The 15,176-nt window shown below is 52.6% G+C and overlaps 1 protein-coding gene across 1 annotated transcript in view; it reads right to left on the bottom strand.

Moving 5' to 3' along the window:
• Positions 1 to 15,176, bottom strand: part of HCN2 (hyperpolarization activated cyclic nucleotide gated potassium and sodium channel 2) — a 259,302-nt gene that overhangs the window by 89,540 nt on the left and 154,586 nt on the right. The gene's annotated exons all lie outside the window — the stretch shown is intronic.

The following is a 15,176-nucleotide window of genomic DNA, read 5'->3' on the forward strand; positions in this document are numbered from 1 at the left end:
TTTTTAACTAAATGGTAGGAGAAGGAGGCAGTCATCACTTCTAGGCCCTTGAATATTTGCTGTTGAGCTGGTCTATTTTGCATAATTTATGCATTTTAGTGTTAAATCAATTATATAAAATTTCAGAAATTACTTCAGCGTGTAATTTCTCACCCCCTTTTTTTGCTGCGGGGGACTTGTGCAAATAGAAAATGTCTCAGTAAAGACTAATTTAAGAAATAAATTAATGGTAGCAAACGATTTCTTTTCAGACCGGTCACCTGGATCCGATCTAGAAGGATTTTTAAATGTGAGATTTGCCCGTGCATTCAATGTTCTCTTATGAAATCCCAAGTGCATTTCATGACATTTAAATAATTTTGCATACACATTTATCTGATAGAGACTTCTAGCCGCTGATTGCTCACCTTAGAATTTAACCAGGTGTCACACAGAATCCTGAAGATTTTTCATGAGCCGTACCCCTGCGCACCGGTCGGTGGCATCGATCAGCTCCATGTCCACCGTCCGTGCTGGAAGTGATGTTGCGGTGTATATAGGTGCCACCCAGGTGCTCTGACGTCAGTTCTTTTCTTTCCGCACCAGCCAGCACTGATCCAGAGAAGAGCTACCCCTCTGTCCTTGACATTTTGTAGACTATATTTGAGCTTTACTTCCCGGTGTTGAGGATGTATTTGCGCAAGTTGGGCTTTAAGCCCTGAGGCTGCTATCACCTGCCGATGTCTGTGACGGACCCGCACCTCGTTTGTCTTTGGTGTCTGGAGCACAACTATGACACCAAGTCGTACTCTGATTTCCGGGCCATGGCCCCGAGGGCTTTGAGGGAGCGATCCCTGAAGCTTCTAGGGGCCCAGCATGCAACTTCATGGAAGTCAAGATCCCAGTCAAGGGGAAGGTCCCGAGATTGCTGGGGAAGCCCAAAGTTGTCCTCGTTCCATTTGAAGTCCTTGGGACACTCAGGAAGGAGGCACAAAAATAAGTTGCTAAGTCGAAGCGCTCTTCGACTTCTCCACATCCATCGGCTAATATGACAAGGGAGCTTCGGTGTTCTAGGCCTCATTACCCGGAAACTGCACTCTGGCCGGCTCCGCGCCTCCCCAAATTTCCAAAGGCTGGAGCGACCCCCACCCAACTGAAAGAGTTCTATGAGACCATGTGTCTCATATTTGGGGCCTGCATGGTAGGAAGGGGCCCCGTCTGGTTACGCTAGCAGCTCCAGCTCTGGTGGGGCCCCAGGGATACATTCTTGGATCCGGATTAGCAACCTTCCACCGGCCAATGCTGATGCTCTGGGTGTCATCCCCAAAACCGCGCTGGAGGGGCGTTGCCCAACATCAATTCTGACTCTAGCTGTGCCTCCTAGATCGGAGCCTGAGCCTTATTGTCATTGGCTAGGCCTCGGCAAAGACAGTGAGGGTCACTGGACCCTTTTAAATGACAGCCGTATGAGGAACAGTGTGTGAACTGGTGGGAGGAGCTGGGTGAAGCCAGTGGCCTGGATATCTCTCCAGATGCTCGTTTGCTTTCTCCTCCTACCGCGGCTACAGAGGAGGGAACTTCTTATGCAATGGTGGTGGGGAGGGCAGCTGAGGTTCTTGACCTTCAGCTACCCACTGTGGCAGTAAAGACTCATTTCTTGACAGAGGTGCTGCAGCCGGGAATCTCCACCTTGGAACCCTTACTCCCTTTCAATGGCGCACTCACTGATGTCCTGTTGGGTGTTTGGTCCAAACTCAGCACAGGGGCTCCTGTGAATAGGACGATTGCCCGCCACCATCGCCCCCACCTGGGAACCCGAACTTCCTCGTGCCTTACCCCTGAGAGCTTGGTGGTCCAAGCCTCCTCCTCCCAAGGTGCTTTCCCGACTGCTCACTGGGATAGGAAATCCAAGAGGCTGGATTCATTTGGGAAGAAGATGTTTTCTTCCGTGAGCCTGGCACTACTGTCTGTGAACAGCGCATGCCTTTTGGGACGTTATTCCCAAACTTTGTGGGCTACGGTTGCACAGGTGCTGCCACGGGTCCTGGAGGAGGCCCAGGCTGTACTATCCCGAGCTGTCACTAACAGGAGAGGTGCAGCAAAGCTCACTATTCAAAGCAGATTCGACACAACTGACTCTCTAGGCAGAGCGGTTTCCACAACAGTGGCCCTTAAGTGCGACAACTGGCTTTTCGGGGGATGTCCAAACTTCCCTAATGGACATACCGTTGGAGGGCACTTGTCTGTTTGGAAATAAGGCAGGTTTGGCAATCGAGCACTTTAAGGATTCTCGTACTTCGGCCAGGTCCTTAAACCACTCTGCTGCCCCACGCCCACTTCAATCTGCCTTTTGTGGCTATGGAAGGGGCTTCCAGCTGCGCCAATTCACACCTAGCCACTATGCCAGGCGGGGTCCCCCACCGCTGTGTGCCTGAGGGCCCACAGATCTCGTGGGTCAGGGGGGCAACGGTCTGGCCAGTCTCCCACCTCCCCTACTTCAACCATCCCCAAACCCTCCCACTCTGCTCTGTTATCACCATATGCACCCAGTTGACAGCCGGATTTGCCATCACGCGCCTAACTGGCAGTCAATAAATTGGGGCAGGTGGGTTTTGCAGATTGTTTGAAGGGGCTACTCCCTCGCCTTCGAGATGACCCCTCCCTCCATTCCACCATCTCACGATCAGCTGATGGGGGATCTTCTCTCCGTTCTCCGAGAGGTGGTTACAGCTCTCTTGGCCAAGGGAGCCATAGAGAAGGCCCCGGTGCCACAAGTAGGCTGTGGTTGTTATCACCACGACATTCTGGTTCTGAAAAAGACAAAGGCCTTCATCCTATCCTTGATCTCTGAACTCTCAATCTCTTCCCCAAAAAGAAGAAATTCAAAATGCTGACGTTAGCTCAGGTCTGGTCTGCCCTGGACCCAGGAGACTGGATGTAGCGTTGGACTTGCAGGACGCTCATTTTCATATTCCTGTCCTGCCGGCCCATCGGCGCTACCTGCGGTTTGCAATAGGCCTCGAGCACTTTCAGTTTGCCGTGATCCCCTTCGGCCTTACCAGCACCTCTCGGGTGTTCATCAAGGTGATGGGGGTGGTCGCAGTTCATCTGTGGAGGTCTTGGGTGACAGTCTTCCCCTTTCTCAATGACTGGCAGCTGAAGGCGGGCTCGCCCCAGGCTGTCATCTTCCACCTTCAAACTATGGCAAACCTTCGGCACTCTCTGGGGTTAACTATCACACCTCGCTCCCCTTCATCACAGCTGTGGTGCACACAGTGCAGTTTTGGGATTATCCCCCCAACCGGCGAGTCCAGGATATTCAGGCTATGATGCCGATGTTTCAGCCTCTATCCTGGGTTTCGGTGAGAATGACCCTGAGGCTGCTGGGCCTCATGGCCTCCTGCTGGTGACACGTGCCAGATGGCAAATGCGGGCCAAGAAGGCATGTATATCGATGATGCAGACATCACTTCCGGTGCAGACGTCGCCACACAGAGCTGACCGGTGTACAAGGGCTTTGGTAGAAGAAAAATTGTCCGGATCTGGTCTGACACCTGGGAAGTTCAACGGTGAGGAATCCGTGGCTAGATGTCTCTATCACACATGCGTACTACATGGTAACAAGCTACAGCCAACGATACATGAGACCAGAGGAACACACAACGTGACGTCACACCGGCCACCCTGCCAGCATCCATACACACAGGGAAGAGCACGATACAACACAACAGCACCATTCACCTACACAGCAGCAAGCAGACTCGCTTGTACGGAACGGCATTACACGGGGATGAACGTATGGCGGTGACGCCACAGGTAACTATATATAGATCTACGCGATGCGTAGACATGGAGTTAAGGATAGTAAATCTAGACCTGCTGAAGTGAACGCAGCCGTCTCAGTATTTTTGGCGCGATATTCTGTAAGACAACCTTTTCCAATTTCCAGGGTGCGCCTTTTATTCGTGTTTATGTTCCCTGCCTGCCATCACAGACCAGTTACAAATGGTTCCCACTGTTAGGATGCGCGTTTTGGCACCTTGACTGCATTGAAACTAGGAGAATCCCCCTCGGGTGCAGTTATCTCTCAGTACATGCCAGGGGGTCTGTTTTGTAGTAATGGCATTCCTACTGCTAATAAAAATGACCAACGCCTCTTCCGCAAAGCATATTTAAACTAGGAACCATTTGAAACCGGTGAACTGGATTTCATCAGCAGGGGTCCCCAGCGCCCAGCCCGTTGTTAGCGTGCACTAAGGCGAGGTGCACTTTGTAACTTGCACTGCTGACGGGCTTCACAGGTAAAGGAGCTTTCAGAGAGACATTACAGACGGCAGGGGTCGCAGCAGAAGTCAGTGCATCCCTTGTTAGAGTTCCGTGCAAGACTGAAAGTCTGTCACAGATCCCGGCTCCGCGCTGACACCCCTGTGACCTTGTGCTTTCAGAGAGATATTACCGGCGGCAGGGCTCGCAGAAGAAGTCAGCGCATCCGTTATAAAGCGCCTGATTACTCCAACGGAGTGTCCCCGCGCTAGGACATCACAGACCATACCAAAGCCCATAGACCCCGCCACCCCAAGGTCCCACCAATCCCAAGGCAAAAGCCCTGTAGCCTAAATGCTAATGCCAGTCCCCAGGGGGTGCTTAAAAGAAGCAGGTCTTCAGTTTTCCATGAAAAATTGTTTCAGATGGTGGATCCTTAGTTCGATAGGTAGGTTATTCCAGGCCTTAGTCGCAAGGAAACCAAAGGATCTACCTCCTGATTGTGCCTTACGGACCTTAGGTACTACCAGCTTAGCAGTGCCCGTAGATCCCAGGTTCCGGGTGGGTCTGTACGCAGTGAGTAACGGGCGCAGGTACCTTGGCCCTCTCTCGTTGACAATCCTTTGGCAGAAACATAAAGCCTTAAAGGTGATTCTAGCCTGTACCGGAAGCCGAAGCCAGTGCAGTGCCCTCAAGGCAGCCCCACCGATGCCCACCTGGGGATGTTCAATATCACCCGGGCAGCCGCATTTTGGACCTTCTGTAAGATGTTCAAATTACTTTTTTAGTCCTCCCCCAGATAGAGGACATTGCAGTAGTCTAGGTGGGACGTGACCAGGGCTTGCAAATGGTCTTTTTTGCATCTACTGGCAGCATATCTAATATTTTGCGCAACAATCTAAGAATGCCAAAGCATGTTCTAGCCGCAGCTGATATCTGCTCTGCAAATAATAAGGTGTGGTCAAACCAGACTCTCAAATTTCTAACCTTAACTTTGGGAGTTGGGCCCAGTTCCTCCGGCCACCACAAGTGTGACCATATAGACGGCTGTTTGCCAACCACCATCACCTCCGTCTTTCCTGCGTTTATTTGCAAACTGCTGAATTTCATCCAATTTGCAAGATCACTCAGGCAGGGTTTGAAATCAGGTGCCGCGTCTGCCTCCTTTTGCTCCAATGTGTCATCCGCATTTGACACCCGTTTCACCCCAATGTCTGTCAAAGGGCACAGGTAGACATTAAATAGAGTTGGACTGAAGGCCGAGCCTGTGGTACCCCTTGAGACAGCGGACACACCTTGGACTTAAAAGGACGCTGTAGGACCTGGAAGGATCTATTCTGTGAGAAATACTTGATCCGTTCCCATGTGCCGCCTGTGACACCGGCCTCCCACAGATGGTCCAGTGAAAGGCCATGGGAGACTGTATCAAACCCCGTACTCAAGTCCAACAAGATCAATGCCATCGTCCTTCCCTCGTCAGCTGCTATTTTTAGAGCTTCAGGAGCCAGGAGTTAGGGCGATTCTGTGATGTGAAGCGCTCTGAGCCCCGATTGGGTTTGGTGGAGAACCTGCTTTTCTTCCATAAAGGTGGTGAATTGGGCGTGAAGATGTTTCTCAGCAATTTTTGCAAAATAAGGAAGCAAAGATACCGGTCTAAGATTTTCTGGGAGTGCCGGGTCTATCTATGGTTTCTGTAGCAGTGGCACCACCATAGCGTGTTTCCAGTTGCATTGAACCTGCCCCGAACTGAAGGCCATCTGCAGCAGGCTGGTAAGGACCGGGACAATGGCTGCCTTCCCTCGCAGTAACAGCTTCTGGGAATCCCATCGAGGGAAGACCCGGACTTGACTGCTTCCATAAGTTTTAGAACATCACTTTCCTCAGGAGGGTGAAAGGTAAAATGATCCTCCGCCAGTGAATCCTTTCTAGCAGGAGCAAAGCTATATTTCCTGCTGCAATCAGAGAAGGTAGCGCATATTTTCTCTCTATCTTTCCCCAAAATATACCAGCTACTTTATTACAGTAGTCTGCCGAAGCAGGCAGTGCTGCAGTTACACGTTCTACGGAAGTGAGTTGTTTTACCATACTAAATACGTTCTATGGGGAGTTTTTAGTTGTTTCGATCTGTTCCATGTTAAACTCCCCCCGCGCTCTCCTAATTTGTTGATGGTAAAACTTGAGTGCTTCTAAGTATTTCGGCTTGTTTTCATTCTGATACTTCACCCTCCAGCGGCGTTCAAGGCCTTTGCATTCAGTTCTCAGTCGTGCCAGTTCCTCCGAGAGCCATTCCGCTGATGGAGTGTCGGGGCATCTTACAGGGTCTCAACGGTATTAAGGAGTCCACCCCCTCCTTACTCCACCGAGAGACTTGTTTCTCTGCTCTCCGGGTGTCAGCCCTTACCTCCGGTGCGTTTGAAGCCAAATTGTCCCCGAACTCATCTTGGGTGAATTCAAGCTCTGTGCAGGGAGGAAGGAACTGACTGAGCGTCTGTCCCAGATCCCGGCTCCGCGCTGACACCCCTGTGACCTTGTGCTTTCAGAGAGACATTACTGATGGTAGGGGTCGCAGCAGAAGTCTGTGCATCCCTTGTTAGAGCTCTGTGCAGGGAGGAAGGAACTGACTGAGCGTCTGTCCCAGATCCCGGCTAGGCGCTGACACCCCCGGTGACCTTGTGCTTTCAGAGAGACATTACTGATGGTAGGGGTCGCAGCAGAGCCAAACAGAGCTTCAACAACAACCACCTGAAGTGCATCCTGCTCAACACCTGCTCGGTCCACAGACACGCCATTGAACTATGGAACCTACTCAACAACACTACTCCGGACGTCGCCTTTCTCACGGAAACCTGGATGAACACCTCATCAGCACCCGACATCGCCATAGCCATCCCGGACGATACAAGATCATCCGAAGAGACCGCATCAACAAAACAGGAGGAGGCATCTCGATCGTCCACAAGAACACCATCCGCATCTCGACCAGCTCCGACACCCTCATAGCCACCGAACAATACACACCGACCCCAAGACAACACTCAGAGGCACCCTCATTTACAGACCCCCAGGACCCCGTACACAATTCTGCGAAGACATCGCTGACCTGGTCAGTCCACACGCCCTCCCTTCCGAGGACTACATTCTCCTAGGAGACCTCAACTTTCACCTGGAGAATAACAACGACAACAACACCGCCACCCTGCTCGATAACCTCGCAAATCTCGGACTCAAACAGCTGGTGAACACCCCCACCCACTACGCCGGACACATACTCGACCAAATCTTCTCCTCCAGCAAATACATCTCCTTTAATCACACCACAGGACTCCACTGGACGGACCATAGCTGCGTTCACTTCAGCTTCAGAAAGACAACGACCCACCACCAACCGCAACAGGTTCCCCGCAGAAGCTGGAACAAAATTACCCTCGACCAGCTCACCACATCACTGAACCAAAACCCTCCCGCCAGATCTACGGACCCAAACCAAGCAGCATTAATCTCGCACAATGGATCACTTATAGCGCTGACGAACTAACACCCCTGTAAAACTGTCCCAACAAACCAGGAAGCAAAAGAGCCTCCTGGTTCAACGACGACCTCAAGAACTCTAAAAAGAACTGCTGCACCCTCGAGAAAACCTGGAGAAAAAACCCTACCGCAGACAACATGACTGCCTTCAAGATCGCCACCCGCAAACACCACCAACTGATCCGCACCACTAAGAAGTCAGCATTTAAAGACCGACTAGACAACAACGCCCGCAACAGCAAAGAACTCTTCCGCATCGTCAATGAGCTCAACAATCCGAGCGCCGGCAACAACGACATCACTCCATCTCAAGATCTATGCGACTCACTACCCTCATTCTTCCACAGCAAGATCGCAGACATACATAACAGCTTCTGTGACCTCTCCTCTCCCCCTACCTTTGAACTGAAGCCCCCCACCACCACCCTCCGCGCCTGGACCCCAATCAGCACCGATGACACCATCCGCATGATGAACTCCATCCACTCCGGATCTCCAACCGACCCATGCCCCCACCACATCTTCAATAAAGCCGACTCCATCATCGCACCCCAAATCCGAGATATCATCAACTGCTCCTTTGACACCGCTACCTTCCCGGAAATCTGGAAGCATGCCGAACTCAGCGCCCTCCTAAAGAAACCTTCTGCAGACCCCACCGAACTTAAGAACTACCGCCCCATCTCTCTCCTCCCGTTCCCCGCAAAAGTCATTGAGAAGACCGTCAACAACCAGCTCGCCGCCTTCCTTGAGTCTAACAGCTCCCTTGACCCCTCACAGTCCAGCTTCCGAGCTAACCACAGCACCGAGACCACCCTCATCGCAGCCACAGACGACATCCGAACACTGCTCGACAACGGGGAAACAGTGGCCCTCATCCTCCTGGATCTTTCCGCAGTGTTCGACACGGTATGCCACCGCACCCTAGTTCAACGCCTCAGGAACGCCAGATTACAAGATAAGGCATTGGACTGGATCATCTCGTTCCTCGCCGGAAGAACCCAAAGAGTCTGTCTCCCCCCTTTCAGATCAGAAGCCACCGAAGTCATATGCGGCGTACCACAAGGATCTTCGCTCAGCTCCACCCTTTTCAACGTCTACATGAGCCCCCTCGCATCCATCACACGCCAACACAACCTAAATATCATCTCCTACGCTGACGACACTGAACTGATCCTCTCCCTCACCAAAGACCCAACCACCGCCAAAACCAACCTACACGAAGGGATGAAAGACTTAGCCGAATGGATGAAGAACAGCCGCCTAAAACTGAACTCGGACAAGACGGAAGTTCTCATCCTAGCAACCTCCCCCTCTGCCAGGGACGACTCATGGTGGCCCCCGGCCCTAGGCAGCGCACCCAAACCAACAGACCATGCTCGCAACTTAGGATTCATCCTTGACTCCTCTCTGTCCATGACCAAACAAGTCAACGCCGTCTCATCATCATGTTTTAACATCCTACGCATGCTCCGAAAGATCTTCCGATGGACCCCCACCGAAACTAGGACAATGGTCACCCAAGCACTTGTCACCAGCCGACTAGACTACGTAAACACCCTTTACACCGTAACCACAGCCAAATTGCAGAAAAGACTTCAACGCATTCAGAACGCCTCCGCCCGACTCATCCTGGACATACCTCGACACAACCACATATCAGAACACCTCAGAGACCTGCACTGGCTCCCTATTAGCGAGAGAATCACGTTCCGTCTCCTCACTCACGCACACAAGGCCCTCCACAACCTAGGACCCAGCTACCTCAACAATCGCCTATTCTTTTACACCCCCAACCACCAACTACGATCGTCCAACCTAGCCCTCGCCGTGATCCCACGCATCCGAAAAACCACCATGGGAGGAAGATCCTTCTCTTACCTAGCGGCCAAGACCTGGAACTCCCTCCCCTCTCACCTCCGTCTTACCCAGAACCACATCTCCTTCAGGAAGCAACACAAGACCTGGCTATTCGATCAGTAACGATCCCCTTTCCCTTAAGCGCCTTGAGACCCTCTGTGTGAGTAGCGCGCTATACAAATTTCTGACTTGACTTGTTAGCAGAGCTCTGTGCAGGGAGGAAGGAACTGACTGAATGTCTGTCCCAGATCCCGGCTCCACGCTGACACCCCTGTGACCTTGTGCTTTCAGAGAGACATTACCGATGGCAGGGGTCGCAGGAGAAGTCAGTGCATCCCTTGTTAGCTGAGCTCTGTGCAGGGGGTAAGGAACTGACTGAATGTCTGTCCCAGATCCCGGCTCCGCACTGACACACCGGGTGACCTTGTGCTAATCAGGTTATCTGCCCTCACTGGGGAGCTGCGAGGCCCGGGCCGCCCGGCAGCAGGAAGTATGAATTGCAGGAGGCATTGATTGAGGTAATGGCGGCATCCATCCGCCCGAGGGGGGTCGAAGGGGAGAGTGGGGAGGGGGGGCGGGGTCGATTAGACGGACACCATTAACCGGAGGCCACAGAGCCCAACGGTGACACCTTCTCACATTATCCGAGATATCTCCTTTCACACAGATAGGCCCTGTTAATGGGGCTTCTGGGCACTGGAAGGGGCGGTTCAGGGACAGATATTAAAAGTGGGGGGGGGGGGGGTTGAAAGAAAGCCGCGGGGGCGGCGAAATTCGTGTCATTTCCTTTTGGGGAAATATGCAACATTTCTGATAAATGACATCAAATGGAAATCCGGCATTTGATATTAATTTCAGTGCCAGAGGGGTCCTGGCTTCCATTTAGAAAGCGAGGGCGCATTTCACGCTAAAAACGTAGCGCGAAAACACAAGCGCCTCGAACACCAGCCGCAATCCGACTTTTGCACAAATGTTTTTCATATACATGACCAGGCAGAAATTTGGGGTTTCGCATAACATGCGAAATGTAAAATGCCAAAATTTGGTTAAATTACGCCGGCATACTGAAAATGTCATTTGGATCTAGAAAAGAGTAGGGAACATGAATAGGAAAAAATGACAAACAGAAGAGAGCGTGGGCCGTATTGGAAGATAAGAGGGAAGCCGCCAAAACGGGCAGGCGTCTGACTGCCGGGGCGATCTGCATACCCGTAACATGGCTAATCGATACGCACTTCGCAAAGGTGCTTTTTAGTACAAATAATGAGCGTTTCTGAAGATTGCTGGAGGAGGCCCTTCAGGTGACCCCGAGGGTCCCTGCAGGCTGAGACTCCACCACGCAGCGGTCTCACATCTCTGTGAGGGGTGTCCAGTACGTGACCAAGAAGGGGTCCTTCATTCTCTCCCGCCAGGTAATGGGATTGGATCGTCTCTTGGGGTATTCTTGGCTTCACACCTACACACACTCTAGGTGCACTCCGAGTAGGGTTGTATAGTAGGACTATGCCTGGTTACTGCCTTGTTTCTATGCCTGCATATATACACTGTTTTAGCACCATGGTAGAACTATAGCTACTATTTACTTTTGGTGCTTGTAATCCCTTTCAGCTGCTTCTGTCTACTGGTTATCGCAGCACATTCATTAAATATATTGAAAATGTCCCAGTGTGTATTCTCTGAGCACGAATAAGCACGAGTGACTGAGCAAAAGGTTCTGATCGGTTTCCACGATCCCTGAGGGGTCAGGGTTGTTATGTTCAGTGGTTGCCAGAAACCGTTCGCTCCTTGGTAAGGTTAGGGGGGCTTATGGTGGCACTGTGAGCTAGCCGGTCTCTAGGCCAACATATCCTGCAGGGGTGCCTGGAATCAGTCTACGCACCTCACCCAAAGTTTATATCGTCCAACAAACGTGCAGATCCTTTGGATTAGTGGGAACTTACATGACGGGCGTCACTACTGAGACCAGTACCTGATGGGAGGTGAGAACCCCCCACTCTACTCTTCCACTGATGTGAGGGTACACAGAGCGCGCACTATCAGGATTCACTCCCAGGAAATTGACTTAAACTTGAAAAAATCACAATATCCACATTCAATTTAGAAGAAAAGGCAACTGAGAGCCGTCTGCTGTGACATGGTCAGAGAAAAATGCTTATGACATGCTACAATACTGTTGCAAACTTGAAGAATTGTCAACAACTAGACCTAAAAGAAGGAGACTGAGAGACAGAAACAAAATCACTAATGGAAGAAAGAGATTGAAAAGCAAGAGAAACAGACAAAGAGACATAGACCAGAGTGGCGTACAAGGAGTAAAGGAGAAGACATATTTCTGGCACCTCATACAAAGACTGTCCCCAAGGGCGGGTCAGCTCAAGCGGTCCAGAGGACAGACGGGTCATTGCATTCGCAGCCCCTCGCCGGTGGCCTCGTCTCAGTTCAGAACTCTGCTCCAGCAGCGCAAACTCAAATGGAGCAAAGCCCCATAGGGGTGGCCACAGATTTCTAGGCACTGGTAGGTGGATTTTCTAGAAGGAGATTTGAAATATACACTTTAACTGTGTTGGACATCTGTGGTTTCCCGGCCACTTGCGGCCCAGTTTTTCATGACAGATTTGAAGGTGCCAAAGATTGTGGCCAACCTCTGGTTCCCTTTTAGTGTGAGCTGTGCACAATTTCGGAGGTTATCCTCGCTGCTTACTAGCTTGGGAGACATGGAATTCGACTGGGACATGTATGTTATGTGCAGATTGATTTAGCGTGTGAAATGAGGGTGCGAGAATAGCTCACATTTCGATGTCGCGGAATTACCCAAGATTACGTGGAATTACGCAAGGGGTGTAAGCCAGCATTTAGTGCTATTTTCTAAGTGCAAAATGCACCCTCGCAACCAAAACAGACCTGAGGAGGGAGACCTGTTGCATTTAGCTTTAAATGCAATAGATAACGACCAGCCTTAGCCGCAGCCCCTCACGCTCGCCACGGTAGTAGTTCCTGTGCTCCTTCGGTAGCGTTAGTGCCAAATGACTCAGAATTATGCAAACAAGTGTCGTTTTTGGTAATTTCAAGAAAGTTATGCGATATAAACAAAATCACTCCAATTACGCCAGAGTTGCGGACTTTTTACTAGGATTGCGCTGCATAACTAGCGCATAGATACCTACCTGGGTTCTAAAAACACACAGGAGCAGTGTGAGTGCTACTAGGGAAATGGGGGTGAGGCAAAGAGAAAGGAGAGAGAGAACATTGGGGAAGAAAGGGGCAGACCGTGAGAGAGAGAATGGGAGAGAGAGCTACAGCGAGACCATGAGAATGAAAATGGGGAAGAGAGAAGGAGAATAAGACAAAAAGGAAAACATGTTGAGGAGAAACTAAGTGAGAGAAAGGAAGAGAATAAGGGAGAAACAGGCAGAGAAGGACAATGGAAAACAGAGAATGCATGAGAAAAGGCGAAAGAAGAGTTAGAGAGTGAACAACAAAGAGACAGAACAACAGAAAAAGGTAAGTGAGAGAGAAAGGGAAAGGAAACATGGAGACAGGTGTCTGGAAGAAAGAACGAGACAGGCAGAGAGAGAGACAAGGGGAGCGGGTAAGAGAACACGGAAAAGAATGAAAGAGAAAATGGAGGAAAGAAAAAGAGTGGGGAAGGGAGAGAGAATAGATGGATGGGAGAGCGAGAGAAGCATAAAAACCATACACTGATGTGAAGGGGCACCGACCCCGCACTCTGTGCCACAGAAGGGCTTTTAAGCCTCCCAGCTCTGGGTAATGGATGGTTCCTGCACGTGCCCTGCGCTGGGTACCAGAGGGAAGCTTCCCCTCCACACCTCTCCCCTCAAACCACCAGAGCCAGCGGTGTCAGTTCCCGGACGGGATTTAAATGCATCCGAGAAACACAAAACCACCGGAGGCAAAAGAATGAAGTAAAAATAGCACAGAGTGACTCCGAGGCCACACTGTCCGTGTGTCCGGACGCGCTCTGGGTGCTGTGAGTGACTGAGGCCACACTGTCCGTGTGTCCGGACGCACTCAGGGTGCTGTGAGTGACTCCGAGGCCACACTGTCCGTGTGTCCGGACGCGCTCTGGGTGCTGTGAGTGACTGAGGCCACACTGTCCGTGTGTCCGGACGCACTCAGGGTGCTGTGAGTGACTCCGAGGCCACACTGTCCGTGTGTCCGGACGCGCTCTGGGTGCTGTGAGTGACTGAGGCCACACTGTCCGTGTGTCCGGACGCACTCAGGGTGCTGTGAGTGACTCCGAGGCCACACTGTCCGTGTGTCCGGACGCGCTCTGGGTGCTGTGAGTGACTGAGGCCACACTGTCCGTGTGTCCGGACGCACTCAGGGTGCTGTGAGTGACTCCGAGGCCACACTGTCCGTGTGTCCGGACGCGCTCTGGGTGCTGTGAGTGACTGAGGCCACACTGTCCGTGTGTCCGGACGCACTCAGGGTGCTGTGAGTGACTCCGAGGCCACACTGTCCGTGTGTCCGGACGCGCTCTGGGTGCTGTGAGTGACTGAGGCCACACTGTCCGTGTGTCCGGACGCACTCAGGGTGCTGTGAGTGACTCCGAGGCCACACTGTCCGTGTGTCCGGACGCGCTCTGGGTGCTGTGAGTGACTGAGGCCACACTGTCCGTGTGTCCGGACGCACTCAGGGTGCTGTGAGTGACTCCGAGGCCACACTGTCCGTGTGTCCGGACGCGCTCTGGGTGCTGTGAGTGACTCCGAGGCCACACTGTCCGTGTGTCCGGACGCGCTCTGGGCGCTGTGAGTGACTCGAGGCGACACTGTCCGTGTGTCCGGACGCGCTCTGGGCGCTGTGAGTGACTCCGAGGCGACACTGTCCGTGTGTCCGGACGCGCTCTGGGCGCTGTGAGTGACTCGAGGCGACACTGTCCGTGTGTCCGGACGCGCTCTGGGCGCTGTGAGTGACTCCGAGGCGACACTGTCCGTGTGTCCGGACGCGCTCTGGGCGCTGTGAGTGACTCGAGGCGACACTGTCCGTGTGTCCGGACGCGCTCTGGGCGCTGTGAGTGACTCGAGGCGACACTGTCCGTGTGTCCGGACGCGCTCTGGGCGCTGTGAGTGACTCCGAGGCGACACTGTCCGTGTGTCCGGACGCGCTCTGGGCGTTGTGAGTGACTCCGAGGCGACACTGTCCGTGTGTCCGGACGCGCTCTGGGCGCTGTGAGTGACTCCGAGGCGACACTGTCCGTGTGTCCGGACGCGCTCTGGGCGCTGTGAGTGACTCGAGGCGACACTGTCCGTGTGTCCGGACGCGCTCTGGGCGCTGTGAGTGACTCCGAGGCGACACTGTCCGTGTGTCCGGACGCGCTCTGGGCGCTGTGAGTGACTCGAGGCGACACTGTCCGTGTGTCCGGACGCGCTCTGGGCGCTGTGAGTGACTCCGAGGCGACACTGTCCGTGTGTCCGGACGCGCTCTGGGCGTTGTGAGTGACTCCGAGGCGACACTGTCCGTGTGTCCGGACGCGCTCTGGGCGCTGTGAGTGACTCCGAGGCGACACTGTCCGTGTGTCCGGACGC

Source organism: Lissotriton vulgaris, chromosome 12, assembly GCF_964263255.1.
Source record: "Lissotriton vulgaris chromosome 12, aLisVul1.2, whole genome shotgun sequence".
NCBI classification, from domain to species: Eukaryota; Metazoa; Chordata; class Amphibia; order Caudata; family Salamandridae; genus Lissotriton; species Lissotriton vulgaris.